Here is a 14,775-nt window from a genome sequence, read left to right on the forward strand (position 1 = left end):
TGAGCTTGTAGTTGATATCTATTGTTTACTGTTTAGAACTATCTTAGTGCTTAGATCTTAATTGTTCAGAACTGGTCACCGTCATGTGACTAAAGTTACACTTGATGACTTTGAAGAGCAAATGTGTGATATGTCCATTTCGAGTGATCCATTTGTTTCCACTAGTGCTGCCTGATTTCAGATTCGAATCGGGTGAATCAATTCGAATCAATTCGTTTTTCAAAAAAATCGAACTCACCGATTCAAGTTGGGCTTTCCCTCTGCCGCCGGCGTCCTTCATCTAATGCAGACAATTAAAATTTTGAAATTAAGTTGGCCCGCCAGAACGACTTCAAACGTGTGATTCTCAACAGCGTCGATGGGGGAAATCAGAGGAAGGCACGGCAGGAGCACATCATAGCACAGTGTGAGCCGCGAGACTTGAGGCACGTGATTCTCAATAGCTGATGCCTTCCGAAGACACAGTTGTTGAGAATCATGCGCCTCAAGTCTCGCAGCTCCACACTGTGCTCCCGCCATGCCTTCCTCTGCTTTCCCTCATCAACGCTGTTGAGAATCACGTACCTCAATTCTCGCAGCTCCAAACTGTGCTCCCACCGTGCCTTCCTCTGCTTTCCCCTGCTCTTGGTCGCCTGCACCCTCCCAGCTGCCTTCGCTGCTTGGGTCCCCTGGTCCTCCCGGCTGCCTGATAAGAAAATGAAGTAGTATACCACCAAACAAGGCCTAGATATTCAAAACCTCTTAAAAAATTCTTCAATAACTGTATGTGGAAGCCTCAGTCCCACCACTCCACTGCTTTACCATTTGCGCCTGCGGGGAGAATTACGTGGTAACCTTCATCATTGGCTATTCCGCATTCGTAAATATTTGAAGCATAAATAATTTTAAATATATTTCAATGTGCGTTTAAAGTGCTATGTGCTATTCTCTTTTTATTTACTTATTTATAATACTGTGTACTTATCTCTGCGTCTGCCAACCTAGGAGCCATATATTTAAAATTAAGTCTCCTTAACTCTCCATTGCCCCAGGTACAAAATAAGTTCCTGCATATAACACTACTGCTTTCTGTGGCTACAATCAAAAGGGAAGGGGAAAGGGGACTTGTATATCACCTTTTTGTGGCTTTGGCATCAGCTGTAGATTCACGTGCCTCAAGTCTCGCGACCGCCACACTTTGCAACACTGTGCTCTAAGTTTTTAATTTTTTCCAAGTTTTGTCCAAGTTTTTAATTTTGGCCCATCACAGAGCCGGTGTGGGGTTGGAGAGGTTGTAACCCTATACTTCTACTAAGACTAAGGGGTGCTTTTATTAAGGTGCATATTTAGCGCACGCTAAATCGGTTAGTGTATCTTAATAAAAGGACCCCAAAGTATGTTGATTAAAAATTTGACCGTCAACTTAGCCTATGTTTTAGATTTCAGCCCCTTATGTGATTGAGTTTGACACCCCTGATCTAATATAACTTCTGGTTTTGTGAAACCGGAAGTTACATCAGAAGAAAGAACTTTGGCAAAGGGAGCACCAAGCGGACCTCTGTGTGCGCATGTGTGGATTGGTGGCGGTGGTAGCAAGAAAGTTGATTTTTATATTTTTTGGCTGGCTCATTCCCGGAAGCATTTAAAAAGTTGGACACAAGGGATGGTGTAGAGAGGGGAATAGAGATACTGGATAGAAGGGTAGTTGGGAAGAGAAAGAGACAGCTGGTGGACCCTGGGGTGGTGGGAAAGGAGGGCGAAATGCTGGATGAAAGGGTAGTTGAGAAAAGAAGAGATGGTGATCTGGGGATGGTGGGGTCCATCTCTGCAGCTGCGGGAATGGCAAAAAAAGGAAAGATGCCAGACTTCCGGGAGAGAGAAGGGAAACAGAAGGGGAGGACAGAGATGGAAGATGGATGGTTAGAACGGAGAAAGAAGAAAACAACAAATGGGTAAGAGACCCTGACAAGCGAGTTATCTGATTTGAATAATGACCAGACAACAAAAGGTAGAAAAATAATTTTATTTTCTGTTTTGTGATTACAATGTGTCAGATTTGAAATGTGTGTCCTGCCAGAACTGGTATTAGACCGCGAACGTGAGTATTTGTTGTTTATTTTGTTTACATCACGGCAAAGAGGGTGGGGTGGGTGAAGAGGCTATAAAATAAACCCACCAGGATGTTTGAAGAAAACACCAAATTGGGCAGGAAAATTTAATCAAAAAATTGATTCAATAGGCTGAATTGAATTGAAATTTTTTTTCGTGAATCGGGCAGCACTAGTTTCCACTTCAGATTCCATGAATTGGTTTCTTATTGCTATTTTTTTTTTCAAGTTGTGCCATGATTCTTTAGTTTAGCCCTATTAGGCTAAGGTTGAAATTATTTTCATTTATTTTAACATACTCAAATCCCACATGTCAATCTCTTTGGATTACAATCAATGATTAAAAACACAAACACACTTAAATCTTCTTGATATACATCTACAATCAAATGTACCTTTACCTTCTTCCCTATTAACATAATTCTACTCTAATACTCCTCGGACATCCATATAAACAATTCACCTCTTTTTACTTTTTTCTTTTTTTTTAGTTCAATAATTTTATTGAATATTATAAGAAATATACAGAAAGCAGTTCAAACACATAGAATCAGAGTAAAAAACATTTGGTGTAGAAAAAATCCATATCTACAATCATTTGTATACAACCAAAATAGTGAAAGGATCCAGAGTATTTGGAACTGCTAATGAAAGATGTACGAAAGACAGAAAAGCAGGAAGAAAGAAATGAAAGAAGAAAGAAAAAAAGAGAGAGAGAGAGAGTAAGAAAGAGAGAGAAAGAGAGGCAGAAGTGTCTACGGGCAGAATGAACATATGAATCTAAAAATGACCAAGGTGATTTATTTCACACCAAGTTTGTGGAGAATCGGGATATCATTTTCTTCTCATATGCATAAGATTCAAATTTGTGGTACATGCTCAAAGAGTTCCACCAAAAAGTGTAGTCCAGTAGCGAGGATTATTTCCAATTTTTCAAAATATGCATAAGAGCCGCTACAAACATGGTGTCAATGAGTTTAGGAGGACAGTTTGATTGTGCAAAACAAGAATGTTGAGAACGAAGGATTACAATGTCCATGGAAATCTCTTCTGAACACTGAGTAATAGATTTTATGGTGTCCCAAATGCGAGCCCAAAAGGAATGAACCATAGTGCAGTGTAAAAGCATATGATCAAGAGTTCCAGGCTCTTTCAAGCAGTTCCAGCAGGTAGAGTCTTGTTTTAGGTTAGCTTTCCACATACGAAATGGGGTCCATACTGCATGCCACATAATAAAGAACATTGATTGCGAAACTCTGGAGGATAAAAGAGAACGATTTGTGGAAGACCAGAAAAGTTCCCAATCAATGTCAGAAAGCGGGGTTTTCGGGATAGAGTCCCAATGGATCATGGATTGAGGTGAAAAGGTGAAGGAGTGATCTCTTAGAATACTGTAAAAGAGAGATATCGCCTTACCTTTCAGTAAAGCCAGAGTAGACCAGTGACGAACAGTATGAATGGAGGTCATAAAGTCAGAGCGTATATGCACATTAGATAATATTCCAGTAAGCAAAAGCCATTGAGAATACACAGATGGAAGTGAGTATGTAGAACAGAAAATATCAAAAGGGACAAAAGAAGTGGAAGTCATCATTTGGTGAGCAAACCACACACCCGCCCGCTGCCACCTCTTCCACGAGAGGGATCTACCACTACTGTGGATTTTAGAGTTATTCCAAAGGGACATGAGTGGGCCTTCACCAACAGAGATCTCAGCCGCTGCATCTAGAAGATGAAAGGCATGCTGCGTTGCACTCAACAAAGAATACTTTCTCAAGTGTCTAGGTACTGACACTGTAAGGAAGCAGGAGACGTGCAATGGTGCACATAAAAAACGTTCCATTTCAAACCATGCTGGCGGATCATGAGGATATGAGTCAATGATCCAGTGAGCTCCATATTTGGCTAATGATGCAATATAATAATGATAGAAATCTGGTAAATTTAAGCCGCCATTAATCTTAGAGGCTTTCAGCTTGGCGAGGGCAATACGAGGTTTTTTCTTGTTCCAAATAAATTCAGAGATTTTCATATTAAGCCAATGAAAGAATGACTTCCGACATAGAAGGGGAAGCATAGAAAGAGTGTAATTAATTTGTGGGGCCAGAGTCATTTTAATGGAGGCTATTCTACCCCACCAGGATAGATAAAGCGGGGACCAACGAGATGTGGTATTTGAAACTAAATTTTTGATTTTGGATATGTTAAGATCCTGAGCATGTACTGGATCTTTATGTATTAGGACCCCCAAATATTTCACAGCTCCCTGCGACCATGAAAAAGGGAAGTGAGCCAGATCTGAGTGGGAAATATGGTCATTGAGAGGAAAGATCTCTGACTTCTCCCAATTAACAGAGTATCCGGAGAGATGAGAATATTGAGAAACGATGCGGATAAGATGAGGGAGAGAGACAAGAGGGTCCCTGAGAAAAAGAAGAACATCGTCAGCGTAAGCTGCTAATTTAAAGTCTCGACTGGAGGAGGGAATACCTTTGATTGAGGAGCATTGTCGGATAGCTGAAAGGAGAGGTTCCAACGCTAAATTAAATAACAATGGTGAAAGAGGACAGCCTTGACGGGTACCTCTGTGAAGGGGAAATTTATTAGAAAGAGAGTTGTTAATCAAGATACGAGCCGTGGGTTGTCGATATAATGTTTTTATCCAATCTGTGAAAAAAGAACCAAAGTTGTACCACTTCAGTACTTGGAATAAGAAAGGCCACTCCACTCGGTCGAAGGCCTTCTCAGCATCAATAGCTAGACCAATCACAGGATCAGACATTATTTTGGCATGAGCATTAATATGGTGAAATAAGCGCAAGTTATCTCCTATATATCTTTGTTTGATAAATCCTGTTTGATCTTTATGTATGAGGGATGGGATCACTCTGGTGAGTCTTAATGCAAGCAGTTTCGCCATGATTTTGTAGTCCAAGTTAAGGAGGGAGATAGGACGAAAGTTTTTAACCAAAGTAGCATCTCTATCAGGTTTAGGGATGACTACAATAGTGGCCTCAGTGAAATTGAATTGTTTGTCCGGAGTGGAGTGGAGGAAATCATAATATGTAAGAAGTTGAGGAGCCAAAAGAGCCCGGAAGCTTTTAAAAAACTCATTAGTAAAACCATCCGGGCCTGGGGCTTTCCTAGTGGGTAAGGAGGATATAGCAGTTTCAATCTCAGATGTAGTTATAGGAGCATCTAATTGTGCTTTAACGGATTCAGATATGGTCGGATGGGCTAAGGAGGCAAGAAAAGAATCTATGTCCGATTCAGGGGCTGAAAACTCAGATTGATATAAGGCAGCATAAAATTTTTCAAATTGAGAAGAGATCAGAGATCTGGTTTTGGCTAATTGTCCTGATGCATCCTGAATAGCTGAGATGTGCAAACGTTTTGATTTAGTTTTGAGATACCTAGCCAAAGGGCGACCCATAAGATTATCTCCCATGTAGTGGCCAGAGGTGGAGATGAAGATGTCGCGTCTGGCCGTACAGGAGACCAGAGTATTATATTCGTATTTAAGGTTTTGAATACGTTGGAATATGGATGGATCATGTAAATGGGTAGACATATGTTGTAGTTCTAAGTTTTTGATGGAGATTTCCAATTCTTTTTCTTTTTGCATAGATTGTTTTTTTTTCCAGGAAGCAAGTTTAATCAATTCACCTCTGAGAGAAGCTTTGTAGGCTTCCCAGACGATGGAAGGACAAATTTCCGGGTCTTTGGTATTGATTTCGAAGAATTCCGTAGTAAAAGATTTGATTTTGTCCACTATTACCTCATCTAAAAGCAAGGCATTGTTAAGTCGCCAAGAGGGAGATTCTTTGCGCGGGGTAGAGATATATAAGTGTAAGGAGATAACCGTAAGAGATATTGGGTGTATAATAGTATCTGTCACATCCTGAATGAGAGAGAAGGAAAGAAGAAAGAAATCAATTCTCGAGTAGGTGTTGTGTGGTGGAGAGAAATGTGAGTATCCTCTACCTTTTGGGTGTAGCAAACGCCATGGATCTACAAGGGAAAATGTTTCTTTTAAAGCCTGTAGAGCTGTGAAAGATCTGGATTTTGAGGGTCTGCAAGAGGATGATCTATCTATATAAATGTCTTGAATTTGATTGAAATCTCCGCCCAATATCAGAGAACAAGAACCGTATTCAACTAACGCCAGCTGAAGATCCTTGAAAAAGTCTGGATGATCCAAAACAGGAGCGTAAATGTTAAGGAACACAAAATCTACTGAGTGCAACGCAGCATGCACCAGATACCACCTTCCATCAGTGTCTGTTTTAAAGGAGTGAACAACAGGGGATAGCTTGTCACTGAGAAGTATTGATACCCCATTTTTTTTCCGCTGAGTTGCAGGGGAATATAGATGAGTGGAATATCCCTTCAACTGAAATTTTGAAGCGGCAGCAGGCGGGAGGTGGGTCTCCTGCAAATAAATCACATCAGGATGTTTATTAAACACACTAGTCTTTAAGCCCGTTACATTAACGGGTGCTAGAAAGCAGCCCCCTTTCCCTCTCCCCCTCCAGTTCCTCCCTGTCTCTCCGTAGCCCCCCTTTTGTCTTCCCCCCCTAAGCAAAATGATCTGCCTCCCAGCACACCCCTCCCCCCCGAAGCAGCTCCCTTTCCCTCTACCCTGCCAATTCCTCCCTGACAGTGTCTCCGTGGTCCCCCTTCTGTCTCCCCTCCCAAGCAAAGCTGTCTGCCTCCCAGCACACCCCTCCCCCCCAAAGCAGACCCCTTTCCCTCGACCCCTCCAATTCCTCCCTGACTGTCTCTCCGTGGCCCCCCATTTTTTCTCCCCCCCAAGCAAAGCTATCTACCTCCCAGCACACCCCTCCCCCAAAGCAGGCCCCTTTCCCTCTCCAGCTCCAGTTCCTCCCTGTCTCTCCGTGGCCCCCCTTCTGTCTCCCCCCCAAGCAAAGCTGTCTGCCTCCAAGCACACCCTTACCCCAAAGCAGGCCCCTTTCCCTCTTCCTTCTTCCCAGTTCCTCCCTGTCTCTTCGTGGCCCACGCGATTTTCTCTTCTCGCGGTCTGGCCAGCTCCCCTAGTCCCTTGCCACCGCCGCCACCCCCTTCCTTTCCCGCGGTCGACAAACTTCTTGCCTCCAGCAGCCGCCGCAGCACTGTAAACACGTTGCTTCGCGGCCTCTACTGCCCCGATTTGCTCTTCCATGTCCCTGATGACGTCATCAGAGAAACGGAAGAGCAAATGAAGGCAGTAGAGGCCGCGAAGCAGCGTGTTTACAGTGCTGCGGCGGCTGTTGGAGGCAAGAGTTTTGTCGACCGCGGGTAGGGAAGGGAAGGGGATGGCGGCGGCGGCAAAGGACTAAGGTAGCCGGCCAGACCGCGAGAAGGGTAGGCTGAGAGGAACCCGGGACCGTGGCAGAGGCTCGTTGCACAGTGTAAATACAGTTGCTCAGTGTGAGGCTTCCTTCGCTCTTCCGGGTCTGCATTCCGACTCCTCAACGCGCCAGCCTGAGCCGGCATAGGCGGTTGAGGGTGGAAGGTTGTGGTCGGAGTTGCTAGGCTGCAGCGGATGTGTGAGTTGCGAGTGTGGGGCCTGCAGCGGCGCGAGGTGGAGACGGAGAGCAGGCTGTGGTGACGTTGTAGGCGCGCATGCGCACTCGTATTTTCTCGACGGACCAGGGAACACGTTTTTTTTAGTGCGCATGCGCGGCCTATCATTTTATTATATTAGATAGTTAGCTATCTTCTTCCTTTTAATAGGATGGTTCAAACCATTCACATTAAAAGAGATGTAAATCAGCCATAATCTATTGTATGTAATGGTAGGACATAGTAAATATCACCTTTGTTAAGAGAACAAATCAAATAACATAACCAGAATATCAGGTAGACACTCCTGCCACAGAGTAGAAAGAAAGAGAGCATAAGAGTAAGAGCAGAGAAACTAACAGTGACAGCATAATGTAAGGTCAGAAAAAAGAGAGACCATACTATCATGCATGAGATAAAACATTTTAAGGGTGCTCCTGTGAGCACGGAGAAGTAACACATACGGAACAACTAACAATACTCCACACCCACTCAATTTGGAGAACATGAGAGTGGTGTGCTTATCCACATAAACAATGAGTTAAACAATCATATGCATGCAATTTATAGCAGCAGGAAACAGAGGCAGACAGAGTCATCAGTAGCTCAGCATGTCAGCGCATTTTTAAAGAATCCAGGAATGCAGCCAGCTCATCAGGATCAGTGTAGGAAGTAGTGCGATTATTGTAGGTTACTTTCATCCTGGCTGGGTACATAAGACCATATTTGGCTCCAATGTCTTTAAGCTCCTGCCGGTGGGAAAGAAATGCTTTTCTCTTCAAGGCTGTGGTTTTAGCCAGATCTGGAACAATGAAAAACTTCCTGCCCTGGTGTAGCGGCTGAGGTTTAGATTTTGCTGCTGTAAGAATCTGCAGCGTGTGTTGAAATCTGAGCAGCTTAGCCACTATGGGCCGGGGAGAAGAAGCGTGTGAAGAGAGGTGAGATGGCACGCGGTGAGCACGCTCTATTTCCAGTGGAGGTGAAAAGACAAGCCCCAGGATAGCAGGCAGGAAAGCAGAGAGAAAGGAAGTCATGTCAGAGCCCTCCGATGATTCAGGCAGCCCAATAATTCTTAAATTGGATCTTCTGCTGCGATTAGAGAGATCTTCAAAGTCCCTTTGTAAGGTAGTAATGATTTTGTCATGCTTAGTTACCGTTTCTTGCAGAGAAGGTATGGCAGACGTTTTTTCCTCCAGAGCATCTAAGCGATGTCTGGCATCCACAAATTGAGAGTTAATTGCCTCTATTTCTCCCCTCAAAAGCTTAGTTTCTTCAACCTGCTCCTGTACTATGACCCGGATTGATCTTACTTCTTTCAGGAGCAGGTCAAGTGAAGCCTCGTCGTTCTTCGGCGCCATTTTCTCCGGCGTGCTCGGGTCGGGTTTTGGCCTCTTACCTCCGAGTGGCGCGGGTGAAGCGGTTTCGTTTTTCACCGGTTTTGGAGGCGACATGAGGGTCCTAGGCAGCAAAATCTCCACTTTAAGTACAAAATTTCTGTGGAAAAAGCGCCGTTTTACTTCGTTTTAAGTGCGGGTGCAGAGGAGCAGTTATGCCATGCGTGTGGTCTCCGCGGCAGTCAGGCCACGCACCTCTTTTTTCTAAATGACATATATTCTTGTTTCTCTTGTGTTTTCAATGAGAAGTCATCATATCTTGATACTGCTAAAAAAAAAAAAAAAAAGACATATCTTTATGTTGCTGAAAAGAAGGTACTTAGGGTGACAGGATACTGAAACCTAGTCAGAAGAGGACTAGGGTGATTGGGGATCAGAGTCCATCCCTCTGTGCTCTAGAAGTTTCTCCTCTCTAGGAGATGCAAGGTCTCAAGTAGGCACGTCCAGCCAGGAGTCGCTGATACAGTTAGACCAGGGTGAAGACCTTTCGGTGTGCAGACTTTTTAAGCCTATGGACTAAAATTAGATAATTGCAGTCTCTCTGCGGGAGCTTGATTTAGAGGCCCCACAGGCATCCACTGTACAGCAGTCCCAAGTCTCAATCCACCTGTTTTCCAGCACATCTGGAGATGACTAGGATTCTGACGGAGCACAAGACTTTATCCCATGGCTCAGGAGTAACAGAAATATTTTGTCTTGCCGAAGGTGGATTCCCTGGTGACGCCGGTGACAAAACGTAGTTCACTACCGAGTGAAGGGGGAGTGGTCCTGAAAGATTCTCAGCACTGCAGATTGGATCTCCTTATGAAAAGGTAGTTTGAAACCTTGGCTTTGAGGCTCAAGGTGGCAGCAGCAGCCTCCTTTATGATACACACTTGCCATAAAATGTTACGGTAATTTCGGGGGTAGATTATGTTGCAGACACAATATATGACATTTTTAGTCATGAGTAAGGTATCTGCATATTCTATTTTCCCTCAGGATGGCAATAGGTGGGATATTCAGCTTCTAAAGCCACTTTGAGCAAGCTTCCTTTTAAGGGTCAAATGCTTTTTTGGCAAGGGATTGAACGATCTGATGACAAGTGTAATGGATCGATGTATTAAGTCCTTTCCAGATAATAGACCTCGGGCTCTGAGTGGATCAAATCATATCTCTCTTTTTGAAGCTACAGGCAATCTCAAAAGACCTCGGCTCAGCAGTTCTTCCAAGATTCTAGGCAGAGGTTTGGAGCCACTAGCTGACTCTCATGTTCAGGTAGCCATACTGCAGCCACCTCTAAGAAGTCTCAATGATGGCAGGCCCCTCTCCAATCTGCTCCGAATAGACGTGAGACTTGCGGAGTTCAAGGAAGCCTGGAAACACATTTGTTCAGACAACTGGGTGCTAGACATCATTCGAGAGGGTTACAAGCTTGAGTTCTTTCATCCTCCTCAGGATTTCTTCATAGTACCTTGGACCCTTTCCCCTCCTACCTATACGAGAAAATTCCCACACAAGCCATCTCATCTCTCACCAAACTTATAAATTCTGCCCTACTTTCAGGTCTATTTTCTGCAGAAATGGGACACATTGCCTTATCCCCACTTCTGAAAAAAGCGGATCTAGACTCCTCCACACTATCCAGCTATCGCCCAATAGCAAATATTCCTCTCCTGACCAAGATGCTGGAGTCCATCATATCCACCCAACTCTCATCCTATCTCGAGAGATTCTCCTACCCTTCCAACATGGCTTCAGACCCAACTTAAGCACCAAATCCTTACTGGCCTCATTAATCTCAAAGGTCCAACAACTTCACTCTTGCAATAAGTTCGCTGTTCTTCTTCAATTCGACCTTTCTGCAGCTTTCGATATTGTCCATCATGATATACTAATTCTCCAACTTTCTGAAATTGGCATAAACTCAACAGTCTTAGATTGGTTCTCAAAATTCTTACGTTCCCACTCCTACTTCGTTAACATGAATGGCTTCTCATCCCTCCCTTGGAAACCGATTTGTGGAGTTCCCCAGGGTTCACCTCTATTTCCGATTCTTTTCAATGTTTATATGTCCTCCCTGAAACTCCTCCAACTATCCCCCTTGGAAACACTTTACACTTATGCCGATGACATCCTTGTCCTCCTCGAGACCGACTCTAACCTCACCAATCTCTCTGAGAACATCTCTTCATGTATATCAAACCTCCAATCCTGGGCCCTCACCGTACAAATGAAACTAAACGAGATCAAAACAAAACTACTATGGCTCGTCCCAAAATTAGATCAGCTACCCACCCTCATCCCACTTTCCTCTGGCACCACTTTGCAGCTTGAACACTCAAGCAAAGTTCTGGGCATCATCATTGATTCTAAACTGTCCTTTAATGACCACCTTAACTCCCTAGTAAAAAAATGCTTTTTCAATCTTTACATGTTAAGGAAAGTGAGATCCTGCTTCCATCAACAACACTTTGCTGTCCTCGTTCAATCCCTTATTCTTTCCAGACTGAATTACTGTAACTCCATCTACCTAAGCCTAACAAAGAAAAGCCTTCATAGACTCCAGCAGATTCAGAACACCGCGGCTAAACTAATCTTCGCAAAAAGCAAATTCAACCACTTCTCTCCTTTCTGTCTAAGCTTCACTGGCTCCCAGTAATCCTTAGAGTTCACTACAAATGCGGCTGCCTAACCTTAAAGTCTCTACACGGCATCCTTCCTCCCTTTTTCCACTATCTTGGAACTCCTCGAATCCCAACACCACCAGATCTACTCAAAAATTCAAACTATCCTTCCCCTCTTTAAAGGGCATATCCCATGTAGGAAAATTAGGGACATCCCTCTTATTCAGGATCACCGAACTCTGGAACAGCTTTACTATCCCGCTTCGGAATCTGACCTCCCTCCAACTCTTCCGAAAACATTTAAAAACATGGCTTTTCTCTAAAATGTAACGACCTCTCCCTCTTCAATATACTAAGTCTCTCTAAACTTCTCTGTACCAAGTTCTTCTACTTTTCTTTGGAATTCCTTTCTATATCAATTCCTGTAAACCGTGCCGAGCTCTACTTCTGTGGAGATGATGCAGTATACAAACTTAAAGTTTAGTTTAGTTTAGATTCACTGGCTGGAAAGTCGGAAAAGTACAAGGTACAAAGTACCAGAAAAGTACAAGGTACAGTGCCTGTTGCAAATACAGGTGATAAAGGAAGTTCCAGAGGATGAATCGAGCTCAGGCAGATCTTCATATACTTTACTGTGCCCAAGAAGGACCCTGATGACTGGAGTCCCATTTTGGATCTGAAGGCCATCAATACGTACTTGAGAGTTCCAAGTTTTGAATGGAGACCGGTTATTGCCTTCGTAGCTCCTGTGGAATATCTGACCTCCCTGATATCTGGTTTCCCTGGATCTGTCAGAGGTGTATTTGCATATTCCTATCTTTCTGAAGCACAGAAGATTTCTCTGCTTCCATGTCCTAGAAAGACATTTCCAATTCTCGGTGCTCCACTTCAGGTTGGCAACTGCCTCGTGCCTTTACCAACGTAATGGTTGTAGCTGTGATGCACTTATGCAAAGCTGGGATTCAGGTACATTCTTACTTGGACAACTGGCTTATCCGAGCGGCATCCAAGGAGGAGGGACTCAAGACTATGACACAAGTAGTTCAGCTGTCCCAGGACATGGACTAGATTATCAACTTCTGCAAGAGCTGTCTAGATCTATCCTAGTCTCTGGAGTACATAGGAATAGTGTTCAACACGGCGGAGGGATTTGTATTTCTATCAGAGCCACACAAACAGAAACTGCAATGTCAGATTTTGGAGAGCCTGGAGATGCTGGCTTCCACAGCTTGGCAGTATCTGCAACTCTTGGGGTCCATGTGGTGATCATAGAGGTGATACCATGGACCAGGGCTCATCTTTGCCCTTTATAGAACTCACTTTTGATTAATTGGTCTCCACAGATGGGCTCTTTACAGGCACTTCTGGCATGGACATTGGAAGCCCATCACAGCATGAGGTGGTGGCTATGACTGGAGCTCCTAACCAAGGGACTACCTCTTCGTATCACATAGTGGGTGATCCTAACAACAGATGCCATCCTTGACAGCTGGGGGCCCACTGCAAGGGTCATCCGGTCCAGGGTTGCTGGTGTCCCTCTCAGAGACAGTGGTCAGTTTGGAGTTGAGAGCCATTCAGTTAGTGCTTCAGACATTCCAGGGGTGCCTGGAAGGAAAGGCAATCAGTTTTCTCAGACTATGCCACGGCAGTAACATATGTCAACCGACAAGGAGGAACAAGGGTGCTCAGTTGAAACTGGAGTCCCAGTTGTTGTTTCACTGGGCAGAGCTTCATCTTCAGGCCTTATTAGATGATGGACCCAGAGAAGTGGTCATTGTCCCAGGAAGCATTCAACAGCATCGTGCTGCACTGAAGACAACTGAAATTCGATCTGTTGGCGTCAGCGTAAAACAGCAAGGCTGCTCATTTCTTCAGCTGCAGATTCGAGCTTGAAAGCATTGGGGTGGATACTCTGTTACAACCCTGGCCAATAAGGAAGCTGGTAAATGTGTTTCCCCCTTGGCCAATGATAGGAAGGGTCATTCTCATTGTAACTTATCAAGGAAGAGTGATTCTGGTAGCTCTGGATTGGCTGCAGTGCCCATGGTTTACAGATCTGGTCTGGCTTCAAAGAGGCACAAATCATCAGCTTTGAAACCAACAATTGGGATACAGGAAATGGCTAGCGGCACTGACTCCTGGCAGCTGGTGACCTCCTCCATGGGCAAACATAGGAGACCCCCCCCCTTTTCAATCTCTTCATCTTCTCCTTCTTCTTACAAACAGGGCAGCTATATATCAACCCCTCAACTCACCCTGCGGAACAGATTCCAGATTCTTCAGGAAGGAACTGCCGATGAGGAACAGGAGCAGGCCCAACACACAGCTCCATCTCCAGGGACAACTGACCGGCTTCCCCCAAAGAAGTGCAGAGTAATAGTCATTGGGGATTCCATGCTGAGGGGCACAGAGGGACCAATTTGCAGACCGGATATGCAATCTAGGGAGGTCTGCTGTCTGCCTGGAGCCAGGATACGAGATGTCACCGCCAGTCTGGATAGACTACTCACGCCCCGAGACCACTTTCCTATGCTTCTTGTCCACATAGGAACCAACAACACTGCCAGGAACACACTAGAGACCATCACCAGAGACTTTGGAGCACTGGGTGAGAGACTGAAGCGGACAGGAGCACGGGTGGTTTTCTCATCGATCCTCCCAGTTAGAGGCAAGGGAAGAGCCAGAGATGAACGTATCCTGAGGACGAACGAGTGGCTACAGGGATGGTGCCGGGATATGAACTTCGGATTCCTAAACCATGGGGAAGCGCTACAAGGACTTCAGGGACCAGACGGACTCCATCTGACCAGTAGGGGTAAGAACGTCTTCGGACATCGACTAGCCCGCCTGCTTCACAGGGCTTTAAACTAGGTAAGTCGGGGAGGGTACCCATTCACATATTAGTGCAGAAAGGAATTATCCTGATGAGGTGAATCAAAACTTCGCTTCCATGTCCAAGATAAGTACCCACATTGCAAACAGTTCTTTAGGAGTCATACCGACTCGGGTAGGATACGCCTCACAGGGACTTAGCAAACACAAGATATGGAGGGCCATGTATGTCAATGCACACAGTTTAGGTAACAAAATTCTAGAATTGGAGGCTGAAATAAGGAATGCCGA

The 14,775-nt window shown here is 44.6% G+C and overlaps 1 protein-coding gene across 4 annotated transcripts in view; it reads left to right on the plus strand.

Moving 5' to 3' along the window:
- Positions 1-14,775, plus strand: part of BIRC6 (baculoviral IAP repeat containing 6) — a 1,530,571-nt gene that overhangs the window by 1,168,731 nt on the left and 347,065 nt on the right. The window lies entirely within an intron of this gene.

This window comes from Geotrypetes seraphini, chromosome 3 (genome assembly GCF_902459505.1).
Source record: "Geotrypetes seraphini chromosome 3, aGeoSer1.1, whole genome shotgun sequence".
NCBI lineage: Eukaryota > Metazoa > Chordata > Amphibia > Gymnophiona > Dermophiidae > Geotrypetes > Geotrypetes seraphini.